The sequence below is a fragment of the Rhipicephalus microplus genome, chromosome 4 (assembly GCF_043290135.1).
Source record: "Rhipicephalus microplus isolate Deutch F79 chromosome 4, USDA_Rmic, whole genome shotgun sequence".
Lineage (NCBI taxonomy): Eukaryota > Metazoa > Arthropoda > Arachnida > Ixodida > Ixodidae > Rhipicephalus > Rhipicephalus microplus.
This window is the reverse complement of record NC_134703.1, coordinates 153083661-153100260: the sequence shown is the minus strand read 5'-3', so window position 1 is coordinate 153100260 and position 16600 is coordinate 153083661.

Genomic DNA, 16600 nt, shown 5'->3' with positions numbered 1-16600 from the left:
GGGTACCATCGTTCATGATGGAAAGGTCGTGATCGGAAGCGAATGTAACAATGTTCCGGCCCCTGGCATTCATCCTAGTGCTCCTCCAAAGCATGTGATGGGCGTTGAAGTCACCGGTTATGATCCAAGGCCCATCGGTTCTCATTAGGATGTCTTTTAATCTGTCGCAGTCAAATCGCGATGACGGAGATATATATCCACCAATAAGCGTGAACGAAACTGCATTCTTCTTCACACGAAGACACACGTACTGATTGTCGTCATTTGAACTTATTGGGTGCGAAAGATAAGTCAAGTCTGTGCGAATGTAAACAATTACTTTGCTTCGTTCTTCGCAAGCGGCTGAACAAAAAGCTTCATAACCGGACAATCTATAAGGCGTTGACACGTTTGGTTCACATATGACAAGTATAGGGAATTGATTGGCCCGAACAAATTGGCGCAAGTCCGAGATGCGGGACTTCATGCCTCTGGCATTCCACTGAAAAATCGACGCACTTTTAACTTCAGTGCGGAAGTGGAGATTTTGTTGAGCCATTGTGCTTATACGAAGTTAGCAAGAACTGGATTCAGTGCATCCAGTATTTGCAGTGCACTCTTAGCAGATGGAGATTGTATGCTGCTCAGTAGCGTGCGAATCGTGGCAATTAATGATTGCACGATTGCAGCCACTTGCCTGTCTTGGTTGGAAAGATCTCGAACCGGGACGATTGCAGTCACTTGCCTGTCTTGGTTGGAAAGATCTCGAACCGGGAGCGCGGACTGGCTGTCATGAAGCTCCTTCGGTTCGCTTGATGCTGCTTCCCTTTGAAGTGCAGGCCACTCTGTCGCAGTCAGGGTATGCTCACTGGCTTTGTCCTTTACAGCCTTTCCCGCGGCATGTGGTCTGGGAGGCAAAGGAGGTGGATCTGATGAGGGATCACGCAAACGTGTCGAGGAGGTAGCGGGCGTCCTCGAAGACCGACGTCGACGTGAACGACGCCTTCTGACTTTAGCTGCGGCTTCTCGATGAGATGAGTGATCGCGCACCATCTCCTTCAAGATGGCAATTTCCTTCTGAATCCGCGGGCAGTCCTTCGACGTGGCTTCATGGGATCCATTGCAATTAGAGCATTTCTTGACAGTTGCGACGCACCTATCCGCTTCATGGTGCTCGGCGCAGTGGTGGCATACCACCGAATTCTCGCAGACGCTGCTCAGATGTCCAAGTTTCATGCATTTACGGCACTGGAGAGGCTTTGGAATGAAAGGCCGCACAGCATGTCTGAAGTACCCCACCTTCACATGAGAGGGGAGTGATTTGCTCTTAAACGCAATCTTCACACAGCGAGACTTGCCTAGCCGGGTGACATCAACAATTGGAGTATCAGTTGTTGACTTGACAAGAAGTTGTAAGTCCTTATTGGAAATAGCGACATCAATGTCGTAGATCACGCCGGTTACTACATCACATCCCAAGGGAACATGAGAGCGCACCTGGTTGCCGTCCAAGTCAGTTACACTGCGCAGAACGCCCAACGCACTTGCGTGCAAAACGTCCACAGCCAGTATATTCTTTCTGGCGTTCACTCTTATGTCCGTGATCTCATTTGGCACGAGCGTTTCCAGAGACCTCGACACAGACTGTCTGTTAAGGCGTTTCATGCTGACGGTAGGAAGTGCAGGCAGAAACAGGATGGTATAAGCGTTCGATTTTGGCGCTTCACTTACAGTTTGAATAGTTGAGGATGAGGATGTCCTCATGTTCCTTCTCTTCGCCTTGCGGCTCAGCACAGGTTGGAAACCGTCATCTGAGAAGTCCTCACTGCTGAGATAGTAAGCATGAGTATCTTCACTGTCGCTGTCGCTCGCTTGTCCCATCCGCTTCCTGGAGGCGGTCGCCGCTGACGCCGCTGGTGCCGGCAGGCGCCCGGGGTGGTCTACTTCCATCCCCTCCAAGGGAGCAGCGAAAACTGATCAACAGACTTAAATTACAACTGAAATACGCCGGAGTTAGCAGAAGCAGCTCCTATTCAAAACACACTTCTTCGTCTTTCCCACATATGTGTAAAATCACAAGTAATCCTATGCCACCACAATGTAATTATGTTTCATTTGCACAAAGCAAAAACCACAATAAAAAATTGGCGCCATATCTGCACGTTAAACTGCAAATGTCGTCGACAGACGATAGTCTTGCGTGTGGAGAGAGTAAACAAAACATTTATTTGAAGTTCTGTGCAAAAAAATTGGTGAATAGTATTCTGGAGGCGCTGCGTCAGAGTGCCTCGAGCGTGCAGAGGAGGCGAATGAGCTCATCAAGTCACGTCACACGTGAGACATGAGCGCCATCTGGCAGTTTTCTTAAAAAACGAAGCGCGTGGCTCTGAGACGGATGTGCGCGCCCATCTCAGGGGTGATAAGGTGTAGAACGCAAGGCGACGGGTAGGTGTCACCACCGTGTCGTCTTAGCAAAGCGTTGGAAACACTCGCCTTTTCGTGCAAGCGTTGCATGGTCAGCGCAGCGTGATAAGCGCTACGGTGCTTAAAATTCCTTACGCATACCTTTTCCAGTAAAAGGCGCTAGGCAGAATATATACGCGTTGTTACGGTGCCCCAGACATGCGCAATAATTGCTTTTTAATTGACAATTGCACAAGTATTAACGCTAAATCTTGAGCAACATTGGTGGGTGCTGTGAATGGGGTCGGCTGTTTCAAATATCCGGTGCCATTAATTGTGGACAAACAGACAAATGCACAGACAGACAGACAGACAGACAGACAGGCAGACAGACAGACAGACAGACAGACAGGCAGACAGACAGACAGACAGACAGAAAGACAGACGGACGGACGGACGTACTGACGGACGGACGGACAGACAGACAGACAGACAGACAGACAGACAGACCAAAATTTCGCGTCGAAGGTGGTCCCCAAGAAAGACTATCGGCTTTAAAAACGTAAGAACGTTTACCTTTTCACAGTTAAAAAAATACGCATAAATTTCCAGAGAGTTTTCAAAGCTTATCTGAATATAGTAATAAAGGCAATAAGCATATTTGCACTTCTACTTAAATATAGTTTTAAGTCGCCAGCTTGAATATTAGGGCATACCAGTACCCTTGTATTGTTATAACACCTATAAAAAAGCACTATAACACCTATAAAAAGGTAAGTAAATGCATGCTATAGCTACATATAAATTAAAATAAACACTGTCAGTCCTAATATGAGGAAAGCTGCTTGGATGACAAGTCTTTTGCATAGGGCACAATTACATTAGGAAGAAACCTAGCCAAGCAAACACGAAATTAAAAAAGTTAGACTTACACAGTAAAAACAGAGAAGTAGACTGCTGAAGGATGGACGGGCAGTGGGATAACATTACACAAGTACTAAAACATAGTATTATATACACTAGAAGTAGTGATGATAATCTTCCTTCCAATTAAAATAATCCACATAGAAGCACTTCCTAGAGCTTATACACGCATGAAATCATTGGTGCTATACAAATGAGTGTATATTGAAGAATTATATCGACTAAGTAAAACATTACCGCATCCATGGCTTTACTTCTTGTACAACAAAGAATGCAAACAAAGTTACCATTGCCGACCATGGATGCTCTGTTCTAATACAGTGATATGTAGAGAGAAACATGTAGGCACTTTGATTTCTATGCATGTTAAATACTTCATCTCAAATTGATTTTTCAACTAGCACTACAGCAGGGTTTAAATTAGTGTCATAGTTTGGTATTTTCTTTGCAAAATTTAATTATTATAGAAGGCTCAAGCGCAGAGAAACTGCTGCATAATGCACTGCTAAGAAGATAAACTGCAGCTGCACAGACTGTTCTTCCGTATACAATTCAAACTGCTCCAGCCATCAAAATGCGCTCTTTCTGCTGCCGTGAACATTGAGCAGGAGAACACAGTGACTGGCAGTCCCTTTCTACTAGTTGGCCTTCTATGTTCTGCTCTTGTTACACTGTACATGACCGTGGAGCACCGGATCCCTTGTTACTGCTGGAACTTAGAAAAATACAGATCATTGTTACAACCATGCTACATGCAAGAGTGTACAGTTGTTAAATATGTGTTCATATTTACAGATGTATTTTCAGAAGCCGATGACGAGTGTGAAAAAGTAATAAAAAGACAGGAAGTCTCAACACACACAACAGCGAAGACTGAAAATATCTTTTATGATACAAGTGCATAACTCCGATGATAATTATAAAGGCGTGAAACTTCTGCCAGGCATAATAATACCCGTGACACACGGGCAAAAGTAAAGTACTTTGAAGTAAACCCCTTTTGTCACCTAAGGGGACCATTTGCAGAAAGGAGTGGCGCTGATGACACACGGCACCGTACCACTGCTTTAGGCGGTGCCTCAGAAGAACGCTGCAGAAAAAATGGCGCTGTTTGTGGAAGCAGCGAGATTGGAAATATTAAAAAGAATCTGCGCATGTACATCACATTCAGCGACGACGGAGCATAAAACCGTTTTTTTTATTGTCTGGTGGCTTATAATGCGCATACCTGTAATTTTCTTTCGCTTTTTTGCGTTTTTAGCAGCAACTTAAGTTCGTATGGCAACTATGAACAGTCGGTGTGATGCTGTTTTTGTTTTTTGTCGTGCTTTTTACATGGCTGCGTCCAGCTGGGTCAATGACGGCGTGCCGCGTTTCATCGTGGTCCTGCGATGTCTCAGCGCAGAGACAGAGATAAAGCAACAGTTGAGGTGGGCCTGACACTTGTCGCCCTCGGCTCCATCGAAGATGAGCTAAACGCTGCGAAGGCAATTTTGCTGTGAATTTGCGCCCGTGTACGGGGAATACCGGCGTCGGTGAGGCTCTCGGCAATCGCCTGGTACACTCCACCGTTGTGCTTTTGCCCTTGCAAGGCGTCCAAATGGTCCTCCCATAGCTTTATCAGCGCCCAGGTCTCCTTTTCAGTCCACTGGACGCGCGGTTTTTTCTTCACCGACTGAGCCGACTCCACTGTTACAAGATACTACGTCACCGACACAGCAACTGCCGCTGCCAACCTTAACATGATCGCGCTAGTGACGTAATGCAGGCGCTTGAGAGTATGGACAGACTATAGGCCTTCACTTTTCAACAAATTGCACTGCTGCTGAAAATGAAAACATTTTCCCAGCGCAAAAAAATACTGACAGGGCACCGCAGTGCTGGGACACGTTTTCTTCTGTTGATCAATTATGCACACTGTAGCGAGAGTACTCCCTTCCTGCCAGAAAAGTAGATGCGGGATCTGCTTTTGCGAAAAGGATCTCTGCCGGAAAGGAGTTACTCCTTTGTCGTGTGTCACTGTGCCCGAACGCCTTTCCGAAAGATGTCCCCTTGTCGAAAGGACTTCAGGGTGCCCGTGTGTCAGGGGCATAAGCCAATGGTATATCTTCTATTTCGACTTTACACTATTTGCGAGAAGCCGACCACAAATGAGTTCACTAGGCCGCATAAGTATGACTGTGTTACAAGGCAACAGCTCATGTTCATAACTTCAAAGCTATCTAACATAACCAGCTCATAATGCAGCGTAGAGGTGTAAATGAGCAGTCTAGAAGACACAAAGCACTTCCGGACTATGTGTGTGCTTGTTGCTCACATCTATTATTCCCAACAAAGAAGTCTTGTCAAAAATGCACTTCATTAGGGGAAATAATCGTATGCAACAAACACACTTACAATTAATTTTAACGGGTTCCTACAGCTGCCACCAACACTCACTATTAATATTCATGTCAGTGTCTTGCCGGACGGATTTGTTGTGTCCTGCACAGAACACCAAAGGTGCGCACCATGACTTGGCTTGCATGGGTGCTGGCTGCATCGCACTGCTGTTCAGGTAGGATAGTCACAGACAGGAAGATGAGGAGCCATGGCTTTGAGGCACACCGAGAGTCACCTTTAGAGACCAACAATGCTTACGTAGGTCCAGTACGATTTGTAGAAAAAAAATGTATCACTTTGCAATCGTGGTGAACATGTTCGGTTGAAATGCAACATGCCATAGCACTGAGAAAGATAAAGCTACGTCAGGTAAAAGATGCAGTTACTAATCCTATGTCGTGTGAGGCTCAAACGATAGTTCTTTCTCCTAGCTAGTTGTGAACAGCCAGGCAGTTTTGACCCACTTGCTATTTCCTTCCAAAGCACTTGATCGGCCGAGTGAGTTTTAAGCTCGAGAGCTGACTAAGGAATCAAAGAATTTCTGCTCGTTGAAAAGCAGGAGCTTTCCAGCCTCAAATGAATAATGTTTGATTCATAAGATACAGGCTTTCCACTATCAACACTCTCAATTATCTCACAATTAACTCCTTCCTATTATTATTCAATTAGCATTGTGTATGAGAATAATAAAAGAATCCACTTTAGCAACCATGTTTGCGTTTTCAAAATGTGCACATTAAGTTGTGTTTACTTAATAAAGTGCATTTAAAAAACAAACTAACTTTGCGACCAACTGTTACGCAGTTTTGTTCTCTCGAAGCTTCCTGGCAGATCGCAGTCCTTTCAGATGAGGCTGCCATGCATGCTTCCAGGCCAGTTCCACGTCCGCTCGATAATAACAGTCCGAGCAGGTACAGAAACTTGCACATTTCGGGAGCATGTGCCCTTTATATTTTGTACAGGTGCTTCAAGTCATGAAGAGGCTTCATGTGCCAGTGCGTGCAACCGATGCATCAGGGGACCTTAACAAACTCTGCGATCTGTGAAGGGCCAAACACAATATAATAAAAAACCATCATTAAAAGCACTCACTTTTATTCATTTATTCATAATACCTCAAAGGTACCACATGGGACATTACATGAGGAGTGGGCGAACAAAAAAAAATGGCGGGTCAGGTTAGGTCTCATGACTTGAAAGATTGTCTTCAATGGCAGCTTTGAATTGAGCAATGTCGGTGATGAGGGCGATATCGGATGGAAGGGCATTCCATTCTCTGGCAGTATGCAGGAAAAATGAACGTTGGTAGGTGGCCGTATGTGCACGTGGTGGATACACAGCATTTTAGTGCGAGCGGCGAGAGGAACGATGTGCAGGAATGATGATTTGGCTTCTTGGAGGCAGCGAATGAAAAAACCTAAAAAATAATATGGCGAAAAGAAAGTGAGGGGAGGCATAGATGGGATTTTAGGGCGGATACACTTGACCTGTAAAAATAATCGGAAAGAATGAACCTGGCAGCACGTTTCCGGATTGATTCGAGCGAATTGTTTATATTAACTTGGTGATTATCATAAATAGCAGAGTCATATTCTAGTTTGGATCGAATCAACGTTTTATAAGCAAGTAGTTTGACTGCAGGGGATGCTGATGATAGGTTACGGCGTAGATAACCTAATAGGCCATTGCAGGAATTAGTTGGAGAATATGATGGGCCCAGGACAGATCACTAGATATATGCACTCCTAGGTATTGAAATGTCTTGCATTGGGTTAATGTGTTGTTGTTGAGAGAGTAAGAAGGAGCTACATAGTTATGGCGACAATGAAAGGACACGTGGAAGCACTTACTGACGTTGAGGGACATGTACCATTGGTTGGACCACGCCAGGATTTTAAGGAGGTCATCCCGGAGAAAGGAAAAGTCTAAAGAATTTGTTATTGGACGATACAGAACATAGTCATCTGCAAAAAGGCGTATATTTGATGATACATTAACAGGGGGATAAACAACAAGAGGGAAGGCAGGGAGGTTAACCAGGCACATGCCCGGTTTGCTACCCTACGCTGGGGGAATAGGAAGGGGGCATAAAGATGAGAGAGAGAGAGGAAAGAGAAGAGAAAGAGAGAGAGAAAGAAAAAAAGGAGGACTGTCAGTCAATCGGCTGGCACGTATGCGGCGGTGGCACTACACAAGAGGTAAAGGTGGTCACATAGGCCTGTAGTCCTCAAAAAGCACAAGACAGCTTTGACTGCTAACAGAAAGGTCATTAATATATATGAGAAAAAGTAGCGGTCCAATTACGGAGCCTTGCGGCACACCAGATAAAATAGGGGATAGAGACGAGGAAAATGAGTTGGTGGAAACAAATTGAAGGCGATCAGTCAAGAATTCACGTATCCAATTAACTGTGTCGGGGTGTAGGTTTAGGTGCGAAACTTTATGTATGAGAAGAATGTGCGATACTTTATCGAAGGCTTTTTCGAAGTCCAAAAAAGAGCGTCGGTGGCGATGTTCAGATCCAGGTTAGAACGTACATCATGCAGGGATAATACGAGCCGAGTATTGCAAGAGTGATCCTTGCGAAACCCGTGCTGGTTAGGATGAAAGAAGTTGACAGATGACAAAAAATGGCAATTTGCGAATGTAGAATGTGCTCCATTAGTTTGGAACAAACGCTGGTAAGGGAAATGGGATGGTAGTTGCTAGGATTTGTACGGTCGCCCCTTTTAAAAATGGGAATTATCTTACCAACTTTCCAGTCAGAGGGGATAGATCCAGTGCAGAAAGATTGCTGAAATATTAACCTTAGGAAGAGACTGGTGATGTGGTTGGTGTTTTTATTACCTTAGCGTTTATGCCATCAATGCCACACTATGATGAATTTTTTAATGAGTATATAATTGTAACAATGCTGTTCGCGTCGAAAGTGATGTTTTCCATGGGTGGGGGTGTGTGATTAGATGGTGGCAAATGAGGAAGAATTTCGGGGCATGCATTAGTGAACACAGAACAGAAAGCACTGTTTAGAGCATCAGCAGTCTTAGATTCCGGAACAGGGCAGCCAGCACTGTCACGGAGAAAAACACTGCTAGACACCTGGGTATTAATGCATTGCCAGAAGCGTTTCGGGTTAGTGTGCAACATGGAGGGCAGCGTGGTGTAAAAAAAGCTACGTTTGGCGTCTGCGACGTCCTTCACATACTGCTTGACCGCAGCGTGGTATTTCTGCCACTGAAAGTCAGATTGAGAGGAGTTAGCAGAACAAAAGAGACGTTTATTTTTTATTGTTCAGACGTTTTAGTGTTGTGTTAAACCACGGAGATAGTTTCCGTTCACTGATTGTTAGGGTAGGAACGTATCTTTTACCTAGGCGCAGAAATTCAGATTTAAACAGCAACCAGTTAGTTTCAAGTGAACGGCGGTGAAAGTCCGCCTCAAAGTTATCATAAAAGGTTGTTAAATCTTGGGAGATGCTGTTGTAGTCGCCCCTGTCATAAAGCGTGAGTGTTTTTTTTAATTCTTGTTGGATTGGACATGTGACATGAATAAGTAGCATGCAGTATCTTATGATCACTGAGACCATTCAGGTACGCGATATCGGAATAGTTTTCAGGGTGTGAAGTCAATATTAAGTCTAAGATGTTATCCAAATGGTCAGTAGTGCGAGTGGGATCGTTGACAACTTGCGATAACCAAAATGTAAGACATGTGTTGATGAATTCACTGGCCATGTTACTTTTTGATAGTATGGAAGCGAGATTTGACCAAGCGATAGATGGGAAATTAAAATCACCAAAAAGCAAAACAGGCGTGTTAGGATACGACTTAGTTATCTGGCCCAATGCATCGTGGAAAGCGGGCAAGAATGCGGCATCGGCAGAAGGAGGGCGATAGCAAATGATAAGAAGGATGCGCGGGAAGGATGGAGCACAACATAGCCATAGCATTTCAAGAGGTGATTGAATTAATATCGGGATGCATCGTAGTTGATGGCTTGTGGCGATAAGGACGCCACCACCGCGGGCATTGTAGACTCTATCTTTGCGAAATATATCGAAGTCTGGAAAGAGGGGCAGGATCTCGGAATCGCGAATGGATGTGTTAAGCCACGTCTCAGTAAGCAAAACAACATCACACGAAGATGAGCTGATGAGGCCACATAACGAGACACGTTTTGGAATTACACTACGGATATTAGTATGTAAGAACGATATGGAAGAACGATTGCGTTGTGGTGTTTGAGGTTTAGACTGGGGTAACTTCTAGGATTTGCGTTCGCCTACCTTATTGGCCTGCTGGTCGTAGACGAAAGTTTTGCCGCCAGAGAGAATTTTATCGTAACGCAGCTTGAACTGGAAGTTGTTATTCTTTCCATGTTCAATAAGGCGTTTACGAGCGAGTTGACTTGCAGGGGAAAAATCTACAGAAAGGCCAAAACTTGATCCTTTAAATTTGTGCGCTAATGAAAGAATGCGATCTTTGTCTTTGAAATGTGTGAACTTAACAATGACTTGTCTTGACCTGCCATTACGATATGATCCGAGTCTGTGAGCGCGTTCAATTTCACGCGGATCAATGGTGGACTGAAGATGCTGAATGCAGTGATCAATGATTAGTTTTTCGGACTCACGCCAGCTTTCATTAGGAGTGTCTTTTAACCCATAAAAGACGCGGTCACATCGACGTGACCTGTTGTCGGCGTCATCAGCTCGGGCAGTCATAATACCTATAATTCTTCTTTCACTATAACGCAAAGCTATAACTTCGTCAAAGTGATCTAATCTGCTATATTCACTTTGAAACAAACTGAATCCTCATGCAGGATTTACATACCCCAATATATATGTCCTTGAAGAATAGTGCTACCACAGTAGTGATCGTCTATAGAACTTAATTTTCACAGCAACATGAATTCCTCCTCATGTGCATCCTGGCTCCTAGAAAATTATTCACATTGTTTCCAACTATCAAACATGGTAAATAGACAAGCCCGTCTTAATATTCAAACAAAAGCTCGTTTATAATAAATCACAAAAAAACTGACGATGCATTTGCCCCCTCTCTATAATATATGTATGTATATAGTGGTAGTATTAAATTTTTCATACTTGAACTTAACACAGCGAAGCATTACATCTGGTGGGCTGAAAAACTTTCACACTTTAGAGTACTACGCGAACAGCAACGAATTTAGTTCCGCAAGATCCTCACCAATAGCAGAGCATTTAGCAGCCGCCAGTGTCATCAGGGATCAAGTGTGCTATAGGGCCAACAGGCAAATAGCATATGCGCACTGAAAGCTGCCGATGACATAGCAATGAAAGGCTGGCCAGGCGTGCACATTCTTTGATAAAGTGTAAGAACTGGCCACGAGCCACTGTTGATTTGATTGATTTGTGGGGTTTAACGTCCCAAAACCACCATATGATTATGAGAGACGCCGTAGCGGAGGGCTCCGGGAATTTCGACCACCTGAGGTTCTTTAACGTGCACCCAAATCTGAGCACACGGGCCTACAACATTTCCGCGAGCCGCTGTTGTCAAGGCTCTAGTGCCGTGCAAAGCGATGGCCAGACGAACTCTGAAACCTTTGTTAGTCGGTACTGGCCTACAACTTCGTCCAAAGCAAGGCACCGGTGAAATCTTTCCTCTTCATGAGGGCCAGAGGGAAACTTGACGCAAGTGAAGGCTGCACACTTTCCCCAACAGAATGTAGTCTCTCGCGGCTTCGGTTCGTCACATCACGGTGCTCGGACTATGATTATCACAAAAAGGAGAAGTGACGACTTCACAAATAAAAACGCCAAGCCCCACCACCGCAACTTCACAGGGCAAAACAGTTATCAACGCTGTCTTTCAATTTTTTTGTCACACAAGCACAGCTTCTTCCACATGTCTCGGGAACGTAAACACATCGTTTCACTGCCGCACACTGGACTGCTCACAATAAAATAAAAGCGCATGGGATGACCAGTGGCGAAGCAAGAATCCAACACAGCGCGTAGTTCATACGTTACCGTACGTGCTTGGCGTCACTCAAGTAACGTTCCAAAACGCTGTCAATCCGAAATCTCGCGCAGCAGAGAGACTGGAAGCGACGCGAGCGCACCGTTACCACCGCACAAACACGGATTGCAGGCTTCACGAGCGCTGGTTGTCGTTGATGCACAGGCGACCGTCCCGCTTGATAAACACACCGAGACACAGGCTTCACTTCGCTTCACCGTACACCGATACACTGCCGATGGTTTTCACGCCTCTTAATATCGCCGAAAAAGCAGTGGACTCACAAGACATCCGGTCGAACGCTGAAGGAACTCAAGCGAGAGGCGTTTGTTAAAATTCCCACCGACCGGTACGCTCTTTACAACGCCATGTTGTTTTCACCAACTGCGCAATACGTTAGAGAGCTCTTAAAAAGTACTTGCGCATTTTTGACGGCGTGACAACAGTTGTTCTTATGTGCAAGGGGGATGATATGACGAACACTTCAGGCGTGCCAGATGAAAGAAGTGTTTTGGCAACGTCACGGAGTGAGCTGATGCTGAAAGTATTGTTTCACAACCAGCTGCGCCTATCTGCCAAGCCGTCGTCTGCTCCCGTTTGACGTCTGCTTCGATCAGAGCATGCGGCAGGGGTTTCGCCTTTGCGACGCAATTATTCCCAGGTCAAGTAGTCACTGTGTCACACAAAATACATATCAGTGCCTGGCTTTACCTTTGAATGATATCCGCGTCTCAAGTTAAACGGCTTTTAATTGTCGCAGAGACGAATTCAGCAGAGGTTTGCTTGAGAATCATGAAGGTTTGCACATATCTGATGCCAATAAAATTACTAGAGCCATTTTATTCCGACTGCGTGCCATATTATCACGGCCCATATTGGTTTCTGAACAGTGAAGCTAGAAAAGCTTGATTTGTTTGTAGTTTCACGCGTAATCACGTAAATCCCTAGGGCGCCTCGGTTTACGAAGTACGCGCCCGTTCCAGATCGTCCCAAAGTGTATCAACAGCTGTATTTGAGAGATAGTGCCCATCGGACAGTCAGAGCCAGTCGAAGTACACCAGAGCGCAACCACAGAAGAGGCTTTATGAACCGCTAACTGAGAACTTTCACTCACTTTTATTTCCAATAGCGTGCAGGTAAGATGCTCCTATTAACCTACTTGGTGATAATTTCCACCAATGGGGCAAGCATAACGAGTTGTTGTTCTTTTAATTGGATGATGTGGGACGCAGCACAACAACATGAAAAATGATGTTCACCATATATCGCGGTGTGTTCGTAATCACCGACCATTGACGTAGCACATTGGTGTTCATCCAACCACGAGTCTTTGCATGCATAATTTCCCGCTATCGACGCCCAATAGGATTCTTTAAATACTGTGACTCCGAACTTGTTGGACCACGGTTGTTGTCAATACCATTTACTGCGTACAAGGAAAACAACACATGAAAGTCAAAGTGCCGAAAAAATTGGGGGACCCTTAATCTTCGCCTTTAGGAATTGAACGCGATAGTGAAATCAGGCCCCTAGTGCGCCCTTTAACCGCTAAGTGCATACTTATTAATGTGTTGTGGCACATACACAAGCACGCGCACAGTAGATCGTACCATCGCGTGCGCGAGAATCGTACATAGAGGTTTTTGCTCTAAACCAAGAGTCCCATGGCGTCCAAGATACACGCCGCGCGCTCGCCATCTCGGAGGCCATAAAGAGTCTTACAATGCCTCGCATATAGCAGCACCTTATCTAGCGTTTGCTGTTTGCTTGATCAATGCCTCTGGAAAGGCATGATATGTTTTGCACGAGATGGACATACTGGTCCATTTTTAGAACGGTTTGAAAGTTCCTGTGTGTTTACAGCGGCGATGGCTGCACTATACCGGCCTTTTTCGACGTAGTTTGAGGCTTCCCAAATGCGCCTACAAATCTCCGAAAGGGCTCGTTTTCGTCGTGACCTCTGTAAAAAAAAAATGCGTTTAAGGGGCCCTGAAACACTTTTTCAGGTAACCATGGTATGAATCCACTAGAAGAGCTTATTGGTTCACGAATTGAACACCGCCACAATTTTAAGAATCAGTTCAGTGCGAGTGGAGTTACAAAGGTTTGTCGCATGCTGCAATTGCATTATCTCTTCTCTCGCCCCGACGAAAGCACTGGAAGATAAGCAGGGAGGGGTGGCAGGGGCAAGAAAACTACCGCGCCTCGTGAGCTTGAGCACTTTTTTTTCTTCGAATGCGTGGCTTTTTCAATGTGACCGCGGGCGCCTGCGTGGAGAAGTAGCATCCTCTCGCGGCGATGTCGGTAACTTGATTTTTCGTTCACAGACGCACAGGCGATTTTTCGCTCACAACCAACGGGGCCAACACCGACGGCGGGATTTCCGCGACACGAGCTCTCTAACGCTATCACGTTAATAAATAACAACGCACCAGCCGTCATCAGGCAGCCCTACATGGGCGTGAATGAACTCAAAACCAGCCAAGGCACAACAATATACCGTCGTAGCGACAAGTTCTAAGTAGCCACATTGCTCGTAAGAGTGGTCCGGACCACTCTTGGGATTTTTTCGTAGCCACGCTGTTTTTACGCAAAATATTGCTTCGTGAATCCACTTAGGAGCAAGGAGTAAACGGAAGGTGGCACATGCACACTTTCTTACGGCTTGCGCTTCGGGTTTACTTCCCACCTTTGACCACCTCGAGTTCATGGTATATACTAGTTCACTGTATTCATGGCTATGCAGCCCAACGCTCGCTAAACCTTTCTAAAACCAAGGAGGTTACACCCAGCGAGTATAACGTAGCAACCCTTTCTTGTCAGATCGTGCTCAATGTACTAGCCAATAGCTGCTAATGGGAATCGCAGCGTGCGCGTTTTCTAAAGGCCGAATGCTCCTGTCTCTCATTACACCTTAGCAGCATTAACATGTGCATTGAGCACTATCTTTTATTGTTCAACAACGCACAGAAGAAATCTCTCACCGGAACCACCTTGAAGGTCAAAATCATAAGGACCGCTATTTCGGGTATGTGTCCCTGGCGGTAACGCATTACGAGGGGCGCACAAGCCACGCCATAAGGACTCCCTGCAGACTTTTATGTACAGTTCTGGCCTATAATTGGTCCAACTATGTCACGCGTCATTGGCAAGTGTTTCCAAGATATTACACTTCCAACTTCTTTCCACAAAGGCCGTATAACACTAGTTCCCAAGAAAGACCCAATGTCCGCGCGACCAGAAGATTGGCGCCCTATTACCCTGCTCAATGTAGTTTACAAGCTCTTCGCTAACATTTGGGTGCGCCGAATCAGTCCATTTCTTGCAACATTAATCGCTCCTCACCAGGTCTGTTCTGTTCCGGGCCGGGAAATACACACCCATACGTGGTTAACGCGTGACATCATTCAATACACCATTAGCCGATGTGCGCAAGGACTGTTGGTTTCACTACATCAAGAGAAAGCTTTTGATTTCATAGAACATGGCTACATACTAAATGTTTTACATGCATACGGATTCCCGGATAAGTTCATTGACCTTATGAACGTGATGTACACTAATTTAGAAAGTACCCTTTACTTAAATTCCCGTGAGAGTCACGCATTTAGAGTCACGCGTGGGGTCCGTCAAGGGTGTCCCCTCTCCCCAGTGTTATTTATTCTTGCATTAGAGCCCTTCTTAAGGGCCGTTGATCATCACCCGCAGATTCGTGGCTTACCTCTACCCGGTAACACTCAAGTAAAGGTCGCTGCATATGCAGATGATATCACTCTATATGTACATAATGAACAGTCGCTGCAGCATGCTCTTGATACATTCCATGATTTCGGTATTATCTCCGGTGCAAGGTTAAACTTTTCTAAAAGCCAGTATTTTTTCATTGGCAACCGCAGTGGTCGTATCAACATCACGTCGCCTTTACAGTGGTCTCCTGAGATTTCAATACTCGGAGTTACTTTCACTGTATTTGGTATACAGGATAGCATCTGGTCATCCGTTGTACAAACTCTTTTAAATGATATCAAAGCAGCCAGGAACTTCGAATTCCCCCTCTTGGAACGCCGATACTTAACTCAAACGGTGTACCTAGGAAAATTTTGGTACCTTTGCCATTCTGTTAAACCACCGCTCCACGTCTGCAGGAAAGTGCAAAGCTGCATCAGTTCATTTTTTTGATCTGGTGGCACAGAACTGTTATCGCGTCCAGCGTTAGCTCAACCGCGAGATCAAGGCGGTTTTGCATTCCCTGACGTTTCCGTCGTGGCTTCTACATTGTGCCTCCACACTCTATTGCGAATACTAAGCAATGACGACATGCCCGCTCAGACACTGGCTCGCTACCATCTGGGGCCATCACTACGTTTCTTCTTGCCGGATAGCCAAATAAACAAAGGTCCCCAATCAACTGAATTACCATCTTTGTATCGAGCCCTTCTGGCATTTCACCGACGTTGGGAAGCTACGTGCCCAGAGATAAAGGTGGCCGATTCTAAAGTGGTGGACACAATGGCTGCCCTTCTACGGCCCTTGGTGCCCCAGCATCGTCAATCTGTATTGAACCGCGCTTGGAAACCAATAACTGCCGCAGTGTTGCCAGGGCATCTCAGAGACTTTGTCTGGAGGTTGGGCTGGGGCTCGCTCCCCACGCGAGATCGGTTTCAGCGATGGCAGATAGTTCGCACTTCCACTTGCCCCAACTGCGTCATGGTAGAGACCAATCGACATGCGACGTTTGAATGTGTGGTTCCCCGCCTTTTTTGGCGTGCGGTTAATGCTGGTTTTCGGGGACAGGGTGTGCGAACTTTCGTGTCCAACGGCTGATTTCCGCGTAGCCGCTTCTCCGCTCTCTTAATAGTTGCGGGGCTGTTCAGCCTTTGGAGAAACCGATGTGAGGCCGTAG